An 18,261-nucleotide genomic window follows, 5' to 3' on the forward strand; every position below is an offset into this window, starting at 1 on the left:
GTGACAAGCCTCCCTCAGTGCCCCAGATGATTCTGCTCTTCTCACGGAACCCAGGGGCTCCCAGTGGTCCCTTCTCTTACCATGCATGCAGGGGAAAGCCACTCTCAGGCTCCTTTTGGACCTCCCGTGGCCATTGTACTGCCATGTGGACTGGTCTGTGGTTCCCTAGATCTGGGGCAGGGAGGCCACAGTTCCTTCTTGGCTTCTTTTCTTCTTATGACCTGGAGCTCATCCTCAGGTCATATCCTATCTTCTTTAATGCCTTGCTTTAGATGGCCAAGTGAAAAAGCTTCTGGGTCTTTATATGTTTAAAAAAGCTTTGATAAAACCTGAGTCCTGATGAAGCCTTTTTTCTTAACCGTCTTGTAAAATCTGTTGCCTTCAGCATGAAATACAGTTTGGAATTCACAGCAGACACAATAGTGTCTTTTCTCCCTTCCTGGGCTATCTGTCTCAATACGTGGTCCTGTTTTAAAGGCAGAGGAGCTGTGGAGTCGAAGCAACAAATAGTCACTAGGAAGTGTCACTGTGGCAATAGTTCAAAGCACCCTTGAGACCCCTGCAGTGTGCTAGGGGGCCTCTGTGCCGGCCTCAGCGGGTACACAGCAGTATCTCTGCACCACTTTCCCAGACAATTTGGCCCTCTGTTCAGAAGCAGCAGCCCCAGGTTTCACCATCTTTCCAGCCAGCAAACCATAGAAGCTTCTCCAGTGGGCATCCCTCAACGTTCACTCTCTGGATTTTGACCACCGTCAAATGCAAGCATACCCTCAAAACTTAGGCAGCTTAACGCTTGTTTTTCAAGGACCTAGACAGCAAGGTTAATTCAAGGACAATTCTTGAGTTAGCTTTTGGCTATGACCTAAAAACTACCATTATGGCTCTTTTTCCAGTTGTCCTAGGGGAGGGATCTATTCATGCCCATGTAGGCAGCACTTCCTGTTTCTCACCATAATGGCTTGAGGATTCAAACTTTTTGGGGTCTGTCATGCCTTGTGACTTTATATGTTTTATCTTTCTTAAATAGGTTTTATCCATAATTCCTGATTCAATAGACATTCACTGAACTAGCTGGAAACTTCTCTAGGTACCAACCTGGTCTGAGGCTCTTAGGCCTTTGCCTGACATGGAATTCTATATCCTGGGGGCTTCCTTGACTATTCCCTCTCCCTTTTTACATCCCTGTCCTCTCAGCCTTGATGTAGGGGTTTTCTTCTGCTTCCGTAGAAACCATTGCGCATATATATATATATATATATATATATATATATATATATACACACAATATATATATAATTGATTTTTTACAGAGAGAAATAGAGAGTTACAAACATCGATGAGAGAGAATCACCCATCAGCTGCCTCTTGCACACCCCCTACTGGGGAATGTGCCCGCAACCAAGGTACATGCCCTTGACTGGAATCGAACCTGGGACCTTTCAGTCTTCAGGCTAATGCTCTATCCACTTAGCCAAACCAGTTTCAGCAACCATTGCATCTTAATTGCTTTCTTGGTCAATCCCATTTCGATTTAAGTAATTCCTGAAAGGGCAAAGATGGAGTCTTGTTCACCTGGCACACTGTCTGCACATGAAAGACCTTCCGTAGGATTTACTAAGTGAGCAGCTAAATAAATGGCTGGTGTTAATGCATTTTTGAAATCACATCGTGGTGGAGGATTGACTAAGACTATCTTCCTGGAAATGGAAAAGCAAACCAGAGCAATTTAGTGTGATTTTAATTTTAAACTGACCTTGAGGCTCTAGGCTGAATAAACAGAAGATGAAAGACAAAATATTGGATTTAAGGAATGGTAATTTTCTCAGTGTTTAAAGTTTTAAAAATCCCATGCACTCTGCCCACAGAGAGGAGAGAAAAATGTTACCATGAGAGAGCTGTGAATTTTCTCTTATCTCCAGGGCAACAAAGTGAGTAATTTTAGAAAGAGGAGAGAAATTAAGATAGTCTCACAAAATGAATTCACTTTTCCAACTAGCAGTCATTAAAAAAAAAAAAAAGACTTCATCAACACAGAAGGATAGAAATCAAAACCAAAATAAAAGAAAATGAAGTAGATGCTCTATACATAACTTCTCTTATTGCAGGCAGAGCAGGAGATGGTGAAACAATGGGAATTTTATGAGTGTTCAACTCTATTGAGACAGAGCCTTGCAGTCTTTGTGACGTTACAGCAGGGAAGAAATGTCAAGTCAGACCTGTGTGTATAAGCCATGTCGCAGGCCCGCTGAGAAACCCCATAAACCCCGGGAGGTGAATGAAGGAATAGGGTGACAGGATTTCCCTGAAAAGGCTGGCAGGGAACAGAGCTGCTCTGAAGGGCTGGCCGTCTCCTCTGGCTTTGCTCTGCCACCTGGAGCGCTCCCGTAGGAGCAAATCTCAGGTCTGCCTCCCACGTGGTTGTTTGCCTCCTGATGATGGCATTCTGGAAAACAGTTTGTTGTCATGGAGACAACCATTTAGACAATTCATCTGAACAGGGCTTTGTGAAGTGGGGTGTTTCTAACTCTCTATCCCTCTCCCTTCCTCTCTGTAAAAAATCAATAAAAATATATTTTTAAAAATAGAAAAAAACGTCCACTTCAGAGCAGGCAGGCTCCCAGGCAGGAATGCTGTGTCAACGTTCGGATACAAGCTGGGTTGTTACGAGGCTTCCCAGGGCCTTCTCCACTGCTTCATCTTTCCATGGATTCAGAATACACTCGTTTGTTGCTCTGTAAGTTTCCTTACCGGGCGCCTTCACCAGAGGTGTTTCTGACTGCTCTAAGTGTCAGGACTACCTCACAGTATCTGGGCTCCCACATTTAGTCACTGCATCCCCACAACAGTGCCCTGCATTCATCTCCATTTCTAGTGCTTCATATTTGGAGTGTGGACCACGAGCTGCTCCGTACTCACCATCCACAGCATCAATTGTGAGATTTCTGTGCGTTGGGCCCTTGGAGCAGGGATATCTGCAATAGTGCTCATAGCCTGGCAGTTGGATGCCCAGCACCCCGAGCCATGGTGGGGAGAAGGACCCACAGGTGAAAGACTAGAGCTAAGGAAAGGTATAGAAGCCACTGGGGAAAGTAACTATCCCAAAGTGGTTCGTGCATTTGATTCCATGTGAGGCCATTCTGAGGCCTCCACACCTGAAAACTATGTGAAAGAAAGCAGAATACATGGTTTTGGGGACTGATGACACTCAACACAGATATTAACATCTAATAGGACAGTAGTTTGGGGTCATTTAGCACCCCCAAATGGTCCTGGAGGCAGAGTATTGCACATCTCAAAAGCCCCTGAAGGTCTGGTTCTATACGTGTTCAGAATGACACAATACACCAAGAAAAGCTAAATACACATGAATGTATACAGACATGCACACACATATATATATATTTTTTATTAATATATTTTATTGATTTTTTACAGAGAGGAAGAGAGAGGAATAGAGTTACAAACATCGATGAGAGAGAATCATTAATCAGCTACCTCTTGCACACCCCCTACTGGGGATGTGCCCGCAACCAAGGTACGTGCCCTTGACTGGAATCGAAACCGGGACCTTTCAGTCTGCAGGCCAATACTCTATCCATTGAGCCAAACCGGTTTCAGCCACACATATATTTTTTAAGGAGGTGAAGTGCTCAGTGCATTTCAGGAAGATTTACTACCAAACTAATCCTATATAATAAAAGCCCAGCCACCAACTGGCAGAGTGAGCAGAATGACTGGTTGACCAGTCTCTATGACACGCACTGACCACCAGGGGGCAGATGCTCAATGCAGGAGCTGCCCCAGTGGTCAGTGTACTACCATAGTGGGAGTGCCTCTCAGCTGACTGGGATGAGCAACTGCTCCTGCTGTGAACCCGACCACCAGGAATCTGGGCTGCAATCATAGTTTCTTTGCCCCAAGCTCCTCCTCCTCACTCCTTGCCGCCTCCTTCGGACACCCACACACTGCACAGCACCACTGCTGGGCTCACAGAGGTGACCCTGGAGGCTGGGAGGCGGGTTCGTGGTGGGACTTGAAGCCTACTCCGCTGCCTCTCAGTGCTATTGTTCCTAGGCCTGGCCCCTACCGGGTTCCCTGGAGAGGTGAGTGCTCCGGCTCCACAGAAGATGCCGGACCAGAGAGCAGCTGCTCAGGAGGCGGGTTCACAGCTGCTTGGCTGACCAGGATGAGCGGCGCTCCCACAGCCAGCGGATCCCCGAAGGCCCCCCACCAGTTCAGGAATCCTGTGCACCGGGCCTCTAGTAAAATATAAAATAAAAAAGAAATCAGATATAGGAAACATTCAGTTATGTGAACTACTACTGTGTGTAGCTGTATAAACAGAGCTACTGCTTCCTATTGTCATGCCAGTGGCATTAAGAGTCCTTATACATGGGTGTTGCAGAAGCACTGCAAGAGTGGGAGGGATTTTACAGTGGTTTTAAATAATGATTGGCCTGGGAACACTTTCTGCGATGGAATCTTACTCAGGAGCCCCACCTGGATGCAAACACTCCTCTCTCTGCTAGCTTGTATGGAAGAAACTGCACGAACTGCTGGTTTCAGGTTCAGAGGCTGTCCTAGTCAGCTTGGCTGCTATAGCAAAATACCATAGACTGGCTTACAAACAGAAATGTACACTTTCACAGTTCTAGAGACTAGAAATCCAAAATCTAAGTGTCAACATGGCTGTCTTCTTGGGTTTGGATGGCTGCCTTCTGACTGTGTCCTCACCTGGAAAGGGGAAAAACAGAGTTCTCTGGGGTCTGTCCATACAAGGGCCCTAATCCCATCCCGAGGACCCTCATGGCCTCCTCTAACCCTGGAGATATCCCAGAGGCCCCCTTCTCCAAATACTATCACAGTGGGGTTAGGGCTTCCACAAATGGACTTTGTGAGGCATCAGGTGGAAATAAGGAGGTTTAGGGAGTCCTGTGGCTCATGTGGGCAGAGGGAAACTTGCTCCTAGGGGGTGCTAACCCAGGATCCTGCCTTCTACCACACACTTCACCTTCCAGTGCTCCTGCCCGGGGTGCTGTGGCTCCTCAGTCTCTTCTTTCCTTTTGAGAGCTGGGTGGGTTTAAGGAAGGGTTTCAGGAACAACATTAACAATTGTATATTAGAAACTAGTGACCCGTGCACATTAAAAGGAAATTAGTTAGAGAAAATATTTTAATATTGCTATTTGCCCTTTCTCTATAATAGACGTGTCAGAGGTGATAGAAAATTAGTAAAATGTATATGAAAATCTTCCTCCTGTCAGAGTCTGGGGCATGCTGTGGGATCCAGAGTCAAATCCCTGCTCACCTGTGTGCACATCAAAATTGTGCAAGACTCAGACCCGGGCAGCCCCACCCCCATTGGGCTAGATCCAGACCTGGCTGGCCCCAACCCCATCAAGACCCACTGGGTGGGTAGTGTGGCCTCAGGTTGCCTGGCCCAGCACCGAGGTGGGAGGGGGGGTATGTCTTGAGGTCCCCTGACCCAGGCCAGGAAGCGTGCCCTGAGGTGTCCCATCAACCTCCACCAGGTGGCGAAGTGCAGCCTTAGGTTCCCCAACCTGGTGCTGGGGTGGGGTGTGCAGCCTGAGATCCCCCAGCCCGGCCTGGAGCAGGGGGCATGCCTTGAGGTACCTGTCAATCCCTGCTGATTGCTCCTTAAGCTCATTATGAGAACTCGGCCTCCTCTGTGGGTACAGCCATCTTGTGTTACAGAATCCCTGCATCTACTGTGGGAGTAGCCATTTTTGTTATGGCGTGATGGTCAATTAGCATATTCCCTCTTTATTAGATAGGATAGCTATCATTGAACCTTGCCTGAAGTCCACACCATTCTAAGAAGCTCACATGTAGTATCTTCTTTAACCCTCAGAAATACCAAAGGTAAGGTACTCTTATCCCTTTTCCATTTCATAGAGAGTACAGAGACACTATGTGGTAGCACAAGGTCACAAAATCAGGAAGTAACAACTGGGAATTAAACCCAGTCTGTCTGGCTCCAGAATCTATGCTTTTAATCAGCACCATCCCTGGGGATGGAATGGACAATTCCATAATCAGGACATGGGCAAGCGTAACCCCTCCCCTAGGCTGAGTGTGCTGGAACGAACCATCTCTCTCCTGGTCAGGGCTGGGGCTGAAAGTCAGGCTGATTGTGAGAAAGCTATACGTGTACTTGATATATGGGTGTTTCCCAATGTGAGAGTTCAGGCACAGACTTGACTCCTTTGCTTCTTTCAATGCCAAGTAATAACTGGGCAGGCTTATTCTGGCCATATTCCCAATTTCCTATTTTCTAATTGGATAGAGGTAATAGGTCTCTAAAATTCTCTCAATATCTCTCTCTCTCTCTCTCTCTCTCTCTCTCTCTCTCTCTCTCTCTCTCTCTCTCTCTCTCTCTCTCTCTCTCTCTCTCTCTTTCCCTCCAAAGGTCCTTTTATCTAGGATCATGGATCCAGGCATTAGGCAAGGCCTGCTAAGCCACATGAGAACCTTTGGCACCATTGAGCAGGACCAGAACCAGAAGAAACAGGATGCAGGTATAGTATGAAAAAATAGCTGCTGGCCTATCCTAGGGGTGATTGTCCCCCTTGATCTTCTTGGGAATGTTTAATAATCACGAAGGACATCCAGTGTGCTGGACATCCTGCAGTCTAGACATGCTGACCTGTGCTCTTGAGCTTTACATCTGCACCTGATGGAAGTCGGTCTCTCCCAGGGCTCTTATCATCAGCTGTTGCTTCTGGTTGGATGGCCAGCACTCAGTGCCATAGGAAGGGATGGGGTATATTAGTAAGAGGGTGAATATTTGTAGAGATAGTAGGAAATATGCTTTACTGCCAGTATGTAAACAGTATGTTCGATGTGGGAGTTTTATCGACAAGGGTTCAGTCTTGGCTTGTAACTAGGTTACTTTGGGCAAATGACTCCACCTTCCCAAACTCCAGCTTCCTCACAAAGAACAATAATTGCACTTCAGGCTGTTGTCTGGATCAGTTTAAAGTGGCTGCCATCTAGTTGGGACTCCAATACGTTAGGTTTTTTTGTTTGTTTGTTTGTTTGTTTGTTTGTTTGTTTTTCTCTCAGATGCTGCAGGTTGTGCACTTTTTCTTTTACTTAAAGAAATGCTTCTGCTATAATTTATTGATATTATGTTTCTTTAGTGGGTTGCTTGTGTGCCTTTGACATGGATCTTTTTACAGCTGAGATGCTTTCATACTTCTGAGTAAAGAGCAGAAGTTAAGCTGAGGAAGAAGTAGAGCTAGGGTTTAAGGACAATCACGAACAGTGAGTACCACCCATTGGTAAAAAAGAATCACAATGATTTAAAAAGGAATATCCTGTGGAGAAAATTGCATCGACACTCATTTCATTATCTCAAGTCTTGGAAGGCTTTAAAAATTGCTATTTTATGTCATGTTCTCAAGTGCATCCTCAACAAATCCTCACTCCTACAAGGATTCAAACAAGTGAAATCAGAGAATTGGAAGATCAAGACAAGAGCAAATAATCATCCACCAGAACAAGAACAATGAAAGAGAAGCATCCTTTCAGTCTCAGAATAATATTTCAGATCAGAGTCTGCCTGAAGTCGCTATTTCCTTATTAGGCTTGCCCCAGGTGGCAGAGCTGGCTATCAGGAGATGGATGATTTAAGAGTTAAAAATCTTTGTTCACTCTTCTTCCCTGCAGGTCATAGTTTTCAAAGATGATTTTCTCGCTAACTCTTTGGTAACAAGGAGCAGCTGATGCACTGTGCTGTTTCTCTCCTTTGGGAACATGCACTGGGGATGGTGAGGGCAAAGGAATTGCGATTGGCCAGGAAAGAAGGTTAGAAAGTTACCCGTGGAAATGAAGCACACACATTTAATTTAAAATTCATTTCAGTTTCACCAGGAAAGAATTTCCTTTGTAATTGAGCACACTGTTGTGCACAAAATTCAGTTTTTCTCATTCTGATCACAGCTCTCCTCTCCTGGAGGCCTCCCCACATGCACGTGTCTCACACCGAGGGTCTGCGATGGGCTGTTCATTCACTCTATGGCGACAGAGAGTAGAATATAAAATGTGGGCAGACAAAAACACTTCTGTACAGATGAGTTTCCTGATTAAGATGCTTCTGTTTTCTACGTCACCAGGATCTCTCTAACAAACCTATGGACTGTTCTTATGAATGATTTTTAAAAATATATATATTTTATTGATTTTTTTACAGAGAGGAAGGTAGAGGGATAGAGAGTTAGAAACATCGATGAGAGAGATACATTCATCAGCTGCCTCCTGCACAACTCACTACTGGGGATGTGCCCGCAACCAAGGTACATGCCCTTGACGGGAATCAAACCTGTGACCTTTCAGTCTGCAGGCCAATGCTCTATCCACTGAGCCAAACTGGTTTCGGCACGAATGATTTTTAAAAAGCCATCATTGTAGTTTTGTGTCCTACACACAAAAGGATTTAAAATAGCCAATGTTAGGATCAAACACTGGATTGACTTGTGCGTGTTTTCTAGTAGGTATTTTCCTTCCAAATCACGAAGAAAATAGCATCATTCAGCATCTCATGTGGCAACTTCCTGAATCTCGGACAGCGTAAACACTCCCATTTGTCCCCTGCTGCCTGACCACCTGAAAACAATGAGACTGACACATAAACCGTGCTAGACAAGGGACAGGTGGGTTAGCTGAACTTGGGGCCCTGCCAGCCCAACCCCCATCATGTAATAAGAAACCTCTCAAATAAACACCGTATGATTTAATTGACTCTGAGCCAGAAGACAGGGTTTACAGGAACTAATTATGACAGCATCCTGGCATATTAGTGCAGTAAATCTCCCCCATGTCAAGCCCTTGAGCTGCTGCAGTGTTGGTTTATCTTCTCTCTTTTCCTAGTCCTTTGCATCTCAGTTTCTATGGTTCACTAAATACTATCTCTCTGTTTTCTTTCTGATGCATTCAGACCTCGAATAGGGGTTCAGTACTGGTAGCCCACTGATTCCTGCACCACATAAACATATGTGGTGTGTATGTATATAGCTGTGCACATGTGTGTGTATGTGTGTACATTGGTGTTTCTGTCTGCAATGGACATGATAATTCAGCATAAAATTATATAAGTTAACATGGCTTTTGGGGGTGAATGGATTAAAAATGATTCAAACTTCCTGCCTTCAAATAGCTTATTATAGGTGACATTGGAATGGTTATGAGAAGGTAAGAGAAAAGTTAGGTAAATAACCAGCCTTGGAAACATCAGGCAGAATAAGGCCATGTGTTATGAGTGCGGATGGAGGAGTTTGTTTTTTTTTTAGTTTAAGGCACTTTGTTCTTTTTTATTGAACTTATTGGGGTGACACTGGTTAACAAAATTAAATAGGTTTTACATAAAGCATAATTCTATAATATATCATCTATACACTGTATTGTGTGTTTACCACCCCAAGTCAAATCTTTGTTCATCACCATTTATTCCCCTATACCCTCCCTCTCCTGCACCCCCAGCAATCACCTCACCACTCCCAAACCCCAGCCCTCTCTTCCCCTACCGCTGTTAGCCTGTTTTCTATTTGTGAGTGTGTCTCTATTTTGCTTGTTAGTTCATTTTGCAGATGGAGGAGTTTTAATTCTGACTAGGTAAGCTTTAGCTTCTTTCCTTCAAGGCTACCTTTTGTTTCTGTTGTGAGCAGGAGACATGAGTAAATATTATGAGTAAATTAATGCATAATTACACTTATTATTTTCTTTAGAAGAACTCTGGAGTAAGAGATCTTAGAGTTTGTTCAGTCACTTGGTTATCCTTATATGTGTTTTTTGTCCTTCTTTGCCATCTTCAGTATTAATGGCCTTTTGTTCTCATGTTTCATGGTCTTATGATAGCTGCTGCAGGGCCAGACATTGCATGAGCATCCAATGCTTACAGGAATGGGCAAGGACCTTCTCTCTCTCTCTCTTTAAAGGATTTCTCTTTATTAGGGTCTAGATTTTTACTTTAAAAAAAAGTTTTTCTTGAAGTAACAAAGAAAAATTTTCCTATATTCTTATGGTCTGACCTGGCTGGCTGGCTGTCAAGAAGGACAGGAGTGTGAGAACCAGATTTATTGCCTGGGGATAGATGCATTGTCACTCTATTAAAACTGAGATTCTGCGAAAGAGTGGGAAGAGGACTGGGAATGGCAGCTGGTTTGGCCAACCTATGGCGTCTGTGAGACTTTCCTCTAGAATATTTGGGAAAAGGAACATTTGTCTTATCTCAGTGACAGAGGTGCTCACTTCTCTGCAGGTGTTCCTCACAGAAGTACCCTTCTCTTCATTTGCTTTGCTGCTGGCTCATCTCTGGAATTCTTCAACTACAGTTCTCCTGAAACAATATTACTTCCTCTACACATACCTCCCTGTAGAATTACAGATCAGACAGACCTGGGTTCAACATCTTTCCCAGATGTACTGCTCACTAGCAATGTGTAGTTGGGCGAGTTATTTAACCTTCTCACTCAGTAAAAATGCAAATAATGATTTGTTTCTCATTGCATTACTATGAGGATTAAATAATGAGCATAGGTGCCTTGCACTGTCCCTGGCCCAGAGGGATACTCAAGAGTGATTTTTTTTCTTTTCTCCGTATTTTATATATATATATATATATATATATATATATATATATATATATATATATATATATATATATTTGATATTTTAACGGAGAGGAAGGGAGAGGGATAAAGAGTTAGAAATATCAATGAGAGAGAAACATTGATCAGCTGCCTCCTGCACAACCCCACTGGGGATGTGCCTGCAACCGGAATCCAACCTGGGACTGGAATCCAACCTGGGACCCTTCAGTCCTTAAGCCAACGCTCTATCCACTGAGCCAAACCGGCTAAGACTCTCCATATTTTAAACATAATAGCGGACATTTATTGAGTACTTACTATGTGTCTGGTACAACTCCAAGTGCTTTATACAAATTAACTCATTTGTCCCTCACAACAACCCAATGTGGTTTATAATAGCATTATGTGAGAAAATAAGAGAGAAAAGCAAATTTGTCTACAATTCCAAAGATAGTCAGAGGCAGAATAAAAATTGAATCAAGGCAGTTGTCTAGAGCCTGGGCATTAACCCTGTGAGACTTCCTCCCACACCTGGTGTGACTCTCCTAGGAACGGGTCACACCAGCTTCCCATTATGTGACAGACTTTCAACAATAGACCATCCCAATACCCCCCATGAGGACGTGGGGAACAGTGGGCTCCTCCAAGGGGCAGCCTTTCTGTTCTGTCTGAGACAGTGGTGCAGCAGCAGAGCCAGTTACACAGGAGTGAGGCGGAGTCATGCTCAGCATCATGCACCGCACCGCACAGCACCAAAGAGTTTCCTTCCCCCCGTGGCTAGTGTAGCCCGTCTTAGTGTGCATTTCAGCACCCGGCCCACATGCCAGGGACCGCCCTCCCAGGATCAGTGATGGGAAGGCTCCTACTGCCAACAGAGGCCCGGGTGGTTAGACTAGTTTTCAGTGGGGACTACTAAGAAAATGAAAAGATCAGTGTAGCCGAAACTGGTTTGGCTCAGTGGATAGAGCATCGGCCTGTGGACTGAAAGGTCCCGGGTTCGATTCTGGTCAAGGGCATGTACCTTGGTTGCGGGCACATCCCCAGTAGGGGGTGTGCAAGAGGCAGCTGATCGATGATTCTCTCTCATTGATGTTTCTAACTCTCTATCTCTCTCTCTCTTCCTCTCTGTGAAAAATCAATAAAATATATTAAAAAAAAAAAAAAAAAAAAAAAAAAAGATCAGTCTAGGAAACCAAGCAGCGTAAATCATTTTAATATTCTCTCTGGGTATAGATTTTCCAGTGGAAATTATAGGAGCTGTGTTATCTGGGGGAGAGGGGGCACCTTTCTTTTGGCTTCTGACAAGCTCACTCAATTGCTCTGAATGAATCTAACTCATGGACATGGGCTGCAACATGAAAACTTCAGGTGCTCCATGGAGCTTGGGACGGAAAGCACTTTTTGGTCTCAGATCTAAAACACCAAGGGAGAGGAAGATCTGAATGGGAAAGGGAATCCCTGCTCTGCCGGATGTCCTGTCTAAGCAATTTCATCACAGAGACTCAGACGGGTGAACTGACTGACCGAAAGCCACACACCGGGACAGGGCAAGCACTTGTGCTCAGGTCCCTCTGCAGGGGCCTGGCCCAGCGCACTTCTCTCTGGCCTCGCTGCCCAGCACTTTGGGATCTTTCTGCTGGCTGTAATGTGTGGGCCAAGGAAGTGATGAAAAGGAAACAGGAGGCCAATATGGTAAGAAGCATGGGTCTGGGAAGTGAGAGCTAAGTTTGAAGTCTACCTCAGTGGTAAGGTGACACATTCGAAGCAGGAAGAAGGGGGAAGGGCAGAGTTTTTGCTGGCCAAGACTGTCCCCTTTCCTCAGGAAAGGAAAAGTTTTGCTGGAAGATGCATCCAGGAGTCTTCTTGCATTTGATGGGTCAGGATGGGTTGATGTGGCTCTGTCTGGTTGCAAAGAAAGAGAGCACTGCACTGTGGCCTCTGTAGTGGGGGAGACAGCCAGGGAACAGGGGCTGGGGCATGGCTTGTGGGGGTGAGTCAGCAGTGTCTGCGTCAGATCATGTCCTGAAATTCAGGGAGCAGGGAAATGGGACCCAGTCTGCCCATCCAGCCTCAAGTGTAACCCATGGAAGCACATTTCTTACTCCTTAAGAACCAGATAAATTTGGTTCAAGTCTCCATTTCTGGGTATTCCAGGGTTGTCTCCAAGATGTCCTCATACAGGAAGGAGGGTCAGCTCTGGGTCATAGCTCCTTGCCCGGGGCAGCAGTGCCACGAGGGCCACCTCATTGCCTGTGGGTGCTGTCCCTGTTTCCCCCAATTGGCTCTGACATGGATCTCAGAGGTTCCTCCCCGCCTCCCCTCCCCTCCATCAACCTAAGCTGCAGATATGTGCATTTTACAAGAAATGAGTTCAGGGCCAGTCTGCTGACATCAAAGTCATGGAAAATTCAATGAAAGAATGGTTGCACCATTGTTTTTATAGTAACTTAGTCTGAGTTATTTTCTTTGTGTTTTCCCCACTTGAGGAACAGGCAGAGTTTGTTTCCCAAAGTCTGTCTGTGCCATTGTGCGGAGCCGGGTTCCCAGAGCAGGGTGTGTGTGTGTGTGTGTGTGTGTGTGAATAAACCAGCTGCGTAAAAGCAGGGGACAAGCCCGAATCAGGAAGCAACCATTCAAAGATCTGAGAACTTCTACTAAAGCTTGGGGATAGGAACTAGAACAACTCCTTTGGGAAACTAAGGTTTCAAAAGAGATTTTCTTCTTGAAATTTTTACTTTCTTATGTGAAAAAATTTTTTTTAAATTGTTATCTTGATGGAGGAAACAGGTTTCAGTGTAAAATTCTGGTCATCTCCCCTGAGATCAGTGGGATTTTGCTGATTTAAAAATATATCTCTATCAATCTATATCATCGATATCTATTTAAATATGCCTAAAACTAACATTATTGTATGTCAATTGTAATCGGGAAAAAAAATGGTTTTGTTTTATTTTTAATTAGGAAAAAGAACTGGATGTGAAAGAACCATCTATGGGTTTTAAGGGGTTCAGTTGATCTCAGCCTTTCTGTTTTGTGCCTTAAGAGAAATAGAAAATAAAAAAGTATCTCCTGTCTATCTGTAAGAGTGGAAGAGAAAATAGACATCTAGCACACAATCTGAATGTTGTGCAAAGCTGCATTGAGGACTAGGGTGTTAGGCTCTATCTGGGTCAATAAACTGCTCTGTAGTGACAAACCAGGCACCCTTGTCACCATCTGCATTAGACGTGAGGATGGGATTTGAACCTGTATTCTAAGCAGGCTCAGAACATTGTTCTTGTATTGGTTTCAATGTTAATAAAAAGGACAAAACCCCCAAAGGATTGGCCATCACAGTAAACACAAACAAACCCCATATCTACCATCTTTATCTACATCTATTTAAACATTGGCCTGCAACTTATGTTCCCCCCCCCGCCCCCCCCCCTCCCCAACTGCCCAACATCTCCCCACTTTGCAGACACAGGCGCTACATTCCTGAGGTTGCTTTGGAGACAAAGCTCCCAGATCTTGGGGCATCGATAAGAGCCCTTTCTTTTCTGCTGGGGAATGTCTATGGGCTTGGAACAGCCATGCATTTGCCGTGGCTCAGTTTTGGACATGACTCAGATTCCTCAATGCCTCGAAGGCTTGCTGAGGGCGATCTTCAGGCCTCTTGTGTAGGAAACACTGCCTGGCCACTGCTTCCAGAAGTCAACCTATGATTTGGGAAGATGCAGCCATCAGATTGGGCACTGAGAGAATGTCTCTGCTGACAGAATATAGAAAATGGCCAGAATGGAAAAGGAGTCCCCTGCGTCAGTGCACGCTAGTTTATGGGTCAGATGACCTAATAGATCTATCAGATTTTCACTGAAGGCTCTGATAGATTTCAGCTGATATATATATTAGAGGATGGGGAAAAGGAAATTAAGTACTTTCACCTGTGCTAATGTTTCCTTCCCCTGAGCTGTAACGTAAGACTTCTTCTCAGAGGAATTAGAAGTGGAAGCAATAGTTTAGGTTTGATAGCTCATCATCCTGCAGGTGGGAGCAGAGGGTGACAGAAAAATCACGTGGGGCCATAAGGAGAGAAGGAAAAATTCATTCAAGATGTTCATTACCACATATGAACAGTCGAATTGATTTTTACAAGGTTGCTTTGTATAATTTTCTAGAAGGGTATGTTGAACAGCCACTTTATTCAAACATTGCCCCTAACTATTTTCATCATTGGGTGATGAAAAACTGAGATGTGTATAAAGTTTCTTTTAAGGAAGAACGACACCCCACTGCAATCCAATTTTATAGATGAAAAAAAAACGGAACTTAAAAAAAATATATTTGTTTACATAGCAAAACAAGAGCCGAGAGAACCATTTACATCAAGCTAAGACTTGGCTGTGGTCCCCATGACTGTCTTCCTGCTTTTGTGGCTGGGGTTGAGAGGTCCACTGAGGGTGGATGACAGGCCAAGCTAATCATCTCATTAGTGTGTCCTTGAGTGGCCTAGGCCAAACCGTTATAGCAGAATAGAATAACCTACAGTCCTATCTTTCCAGACAATTCTCTCCCTGTTGTGGTGCAACCACAAAGAACTGTTTACCATTCTCCAACCATGGCACTCGCTCTGCTATTTTATTTTATTTTATTTTATTGCCTTTGCATATTCACTTGGTCTAGAATTCCCTTCCTCATTTTCTTTTCTGGATAAGTCCCTATTCATTTTTCAAGCCCTTCTCTGTGGTCACCCCTCTGGGAAATCTTTCCTGATGCCTCAGTTACTTTGTAATGTCTCTCTCACAGCCCAAATCACCCTGAATGTTGTCAATATCTGAACGGGTCCCTCCACCTCTCCTTGTCCTGTGTGGACCACTTGAGGACAGTGATCTGAGCCTTTTCATTTCTGCAGACTTCTGCCTCAAAAATGCCTGGCCCTTGAAATGTTTTTAATTAATTATTTGACCTATCTCACCATCCTCAAAACTGAAAAAGTACCAGCGGCATAAAAGCTCCCACAGAAACCCGTGTGAATTCACTCATTATGCCTAAACTCTTGAAAGAGTGTCTGGGAGCTTACTGAAATCAATCCAAGGGAGTCTGCATGCATTTCCTAATCACATTCCACTCTAATGTCAACACGTGTCATGCCCTTTCCACTCACTGTCTCATTTAGTCTTCATGGCAGAATAGGTGCTAATATCATTACTTCGCATTTGGGGAAACTGGGGCAAAGAGAGACTTACATACTTGGCTCAAGGTCACAGAGCTCCCCAATAGGGCAAAGCCAGATTTGGACATTGGTTGGCAGAGAGCTAAAGGTGGTGTTTTGACCACTGAGTTGTATTGCCTTCTTTTTTACCCACCCACCCCAGCAGGTGTCTATGGCGGGAGGTGGAGAGCTGGAAAGGGCTGGCTCAGCCTGGGCTAAATCATTTTTTTCCACCTCCATGTGTAGAGCAAGTCTAAGCCTGGAGGCTTGGACTGATGCAGAGTGTTTACATAATCTGTTTGGAAAAGCACCCACGGGCCTTCCAAAACCAGGGTATCTACTGTGTCCACATCTTGCAGTGTCATTGTTGAAGACTAAGTATGATTGGCTTCACACACACACACACACACACACACACACACACACACACACATACACACACACTCACACCCCTGTGTGCCCATTCCCCTAAACAGCTGCTTGTTGGAGAGCAGGCAATAGGTCCCAGAGTCTTGCACAGTCAGTATCAGGGGAAAGGGACTGTATGGGATTTGGCAAGAGGCAGCTGAGCCGGCTCCAAAACACCAGTAAGAATAAGCCCCAGGGGACCAAACGCTCAGCTCCTGCCCTGTATTTGCTCAAAATTCTGGGCAGGAGTCTGGGGTGGGAGGAGAAGGACTTTCAGCTGTTCTACGCCAGCCGTAGGCAATGGTCAGAGCCTGGGATTTGCCTGGGGTTTGCAATCCGGGAGGCCTTTGCTGTTTGCTGCAGACCCAAGAGCTGCCAGGAGACCCCAGGAAATGCTTGAGAACAAAGAAGCAATAAACACACTGAACCTTTTTACCAATTGGCTCCTTCCCAAACCAAAATGAGAAATGAATCACTGGGGTAAGCGTGTGCATTAAACTGATGGGAAAGAAAAACCCTGTTTTGGGAATACTCAGTCTGGACCATTTAAGGTTATGGCCAAATGAATAGAGCAAATTTAATTTCTATAAATTGGCCTTTCCCAAAAGTTGAACTGATAAGCTGTAAAATTTTAGCATCTCACTCTACCTGGTTTGGCTCAGTGCATAGAGCATCGGCCTGCAGACTGAAAGGTCCCAGGTTCAGTTCTGGTCAAGGATACATGCCCAGGTTGTGGGCTCGATCCCCAGTGTGTGACATGCAGGAGGCAGCCAATCAATAATTCTCTCTCTCATCGTTTATGTTTCTATCTCTCTCTCTCCCTCCCCTTTTCTTTCTGAAATCAATAAAAATATATTTTAAAAAATTTTTAGCATCTCAAATTTTCATTAAGTTCTAACATTTCTGGAAGAAGGGTAAAGTGCTCGCCTAACTTGAGAATGTGTTTTCTGAAAAGGGAAGCTCATTTTTATCATCATCATCACCTCTTTGTCATTGTCATCATCCTTTATTTAAAGACAGTTTATGAACTGAGCAATGTGCTGGAAGTTTACAAATATTATTTATCACTTTTATAACAACACTGCGGGGTTGCTATCCTTGACCCCATTTACAGAGCACAATATTGATGTTCAGATTGTACAAGTAATTTGTTCAAGATCATACTGCTGGTATTTTGAACTCCACAATCCCTGCTACTTGTGTTGCATTTCTCTGTGTGCAAATGTCTATTATTACTAACGCAGACCAATGTTTAGCAGTAAGATATGGGATGACTAGTTTCTCAATGTATTGGGGATAGGTGCAGAAATAGAATGTTGGGAACCAGCTAGAATTGTAAGAAATATTAATCATGTTCTGGTAACCATGATTGTTTTGTTCTGATTAAAGAAGGCACATTCTAACCCAGCAAGCAGTTACGCGGCCTGGACCCATTGCTTGTCTGGTTACACTGGCTTTTTTACGGAGAACTTTGGTGGGTGTGCTGTCACTTAAACTGTGGATCCAGGAGCCAGGCGCTGGATCCCATTTCTTTCTTCAATCACTTTCTCCGTTCTTTTCTCGAGTGGAATAAAAATAATGCCACTTTCCTTTACCCCTATTTCATAAGACTTAGTGAATTCATGTCTACAAGTTGCTCCCAATATCTTCTCCACAAGAGATTTGCACATTTTGCTAGTTGCTATTTTGTTTGTTTGTTGTTTGGTCAAAGTCAGCCAATATCTACTTTGTTTATAATCGAGCTGCACATTTTGGGAGGGGTCTAGGTGAGAGAGGCCTGATCTATGGCCCCAGGAGAGTGGCATGGTCAGCTCACCATCTGGAAAGCTCTTTGAGAGTTTTTTTCCGTGAAAGGCTTGCTTCTAGGGGGTCATTAGCATGACGAGGAGGTTGCATTCCAGTTTTGTAGGAAGGGGATCCACCCAAGAAAAGTGTACAAATGTAACTTGGTTCGTTTGGTGAGTCTGAATGCAAAAATCACACTTCATATAAAACAACAGGAATGAAACCAAGCACTTACGCATATCTGAGATGTTAACAAAAGGAATTAAAA

Source organism: Pipistrellus kuhlii, unplaced genomic scaffold (genome assembly GCF_014108245.1).
Source record: "Pipistrellus kuhlii isolate mPipKuh1 unplaced genomic scaffold, mPipKuh1.p scaffold_m20_p_3, whole genome shotgun sequence".
Taxonomy (NCBI): Eukaryota; Metazoa; Chordata; class Mammalia; order Chiroptera; family Vespertilionidae; genus Pipistrellus; species Pipistrellus kuhlii.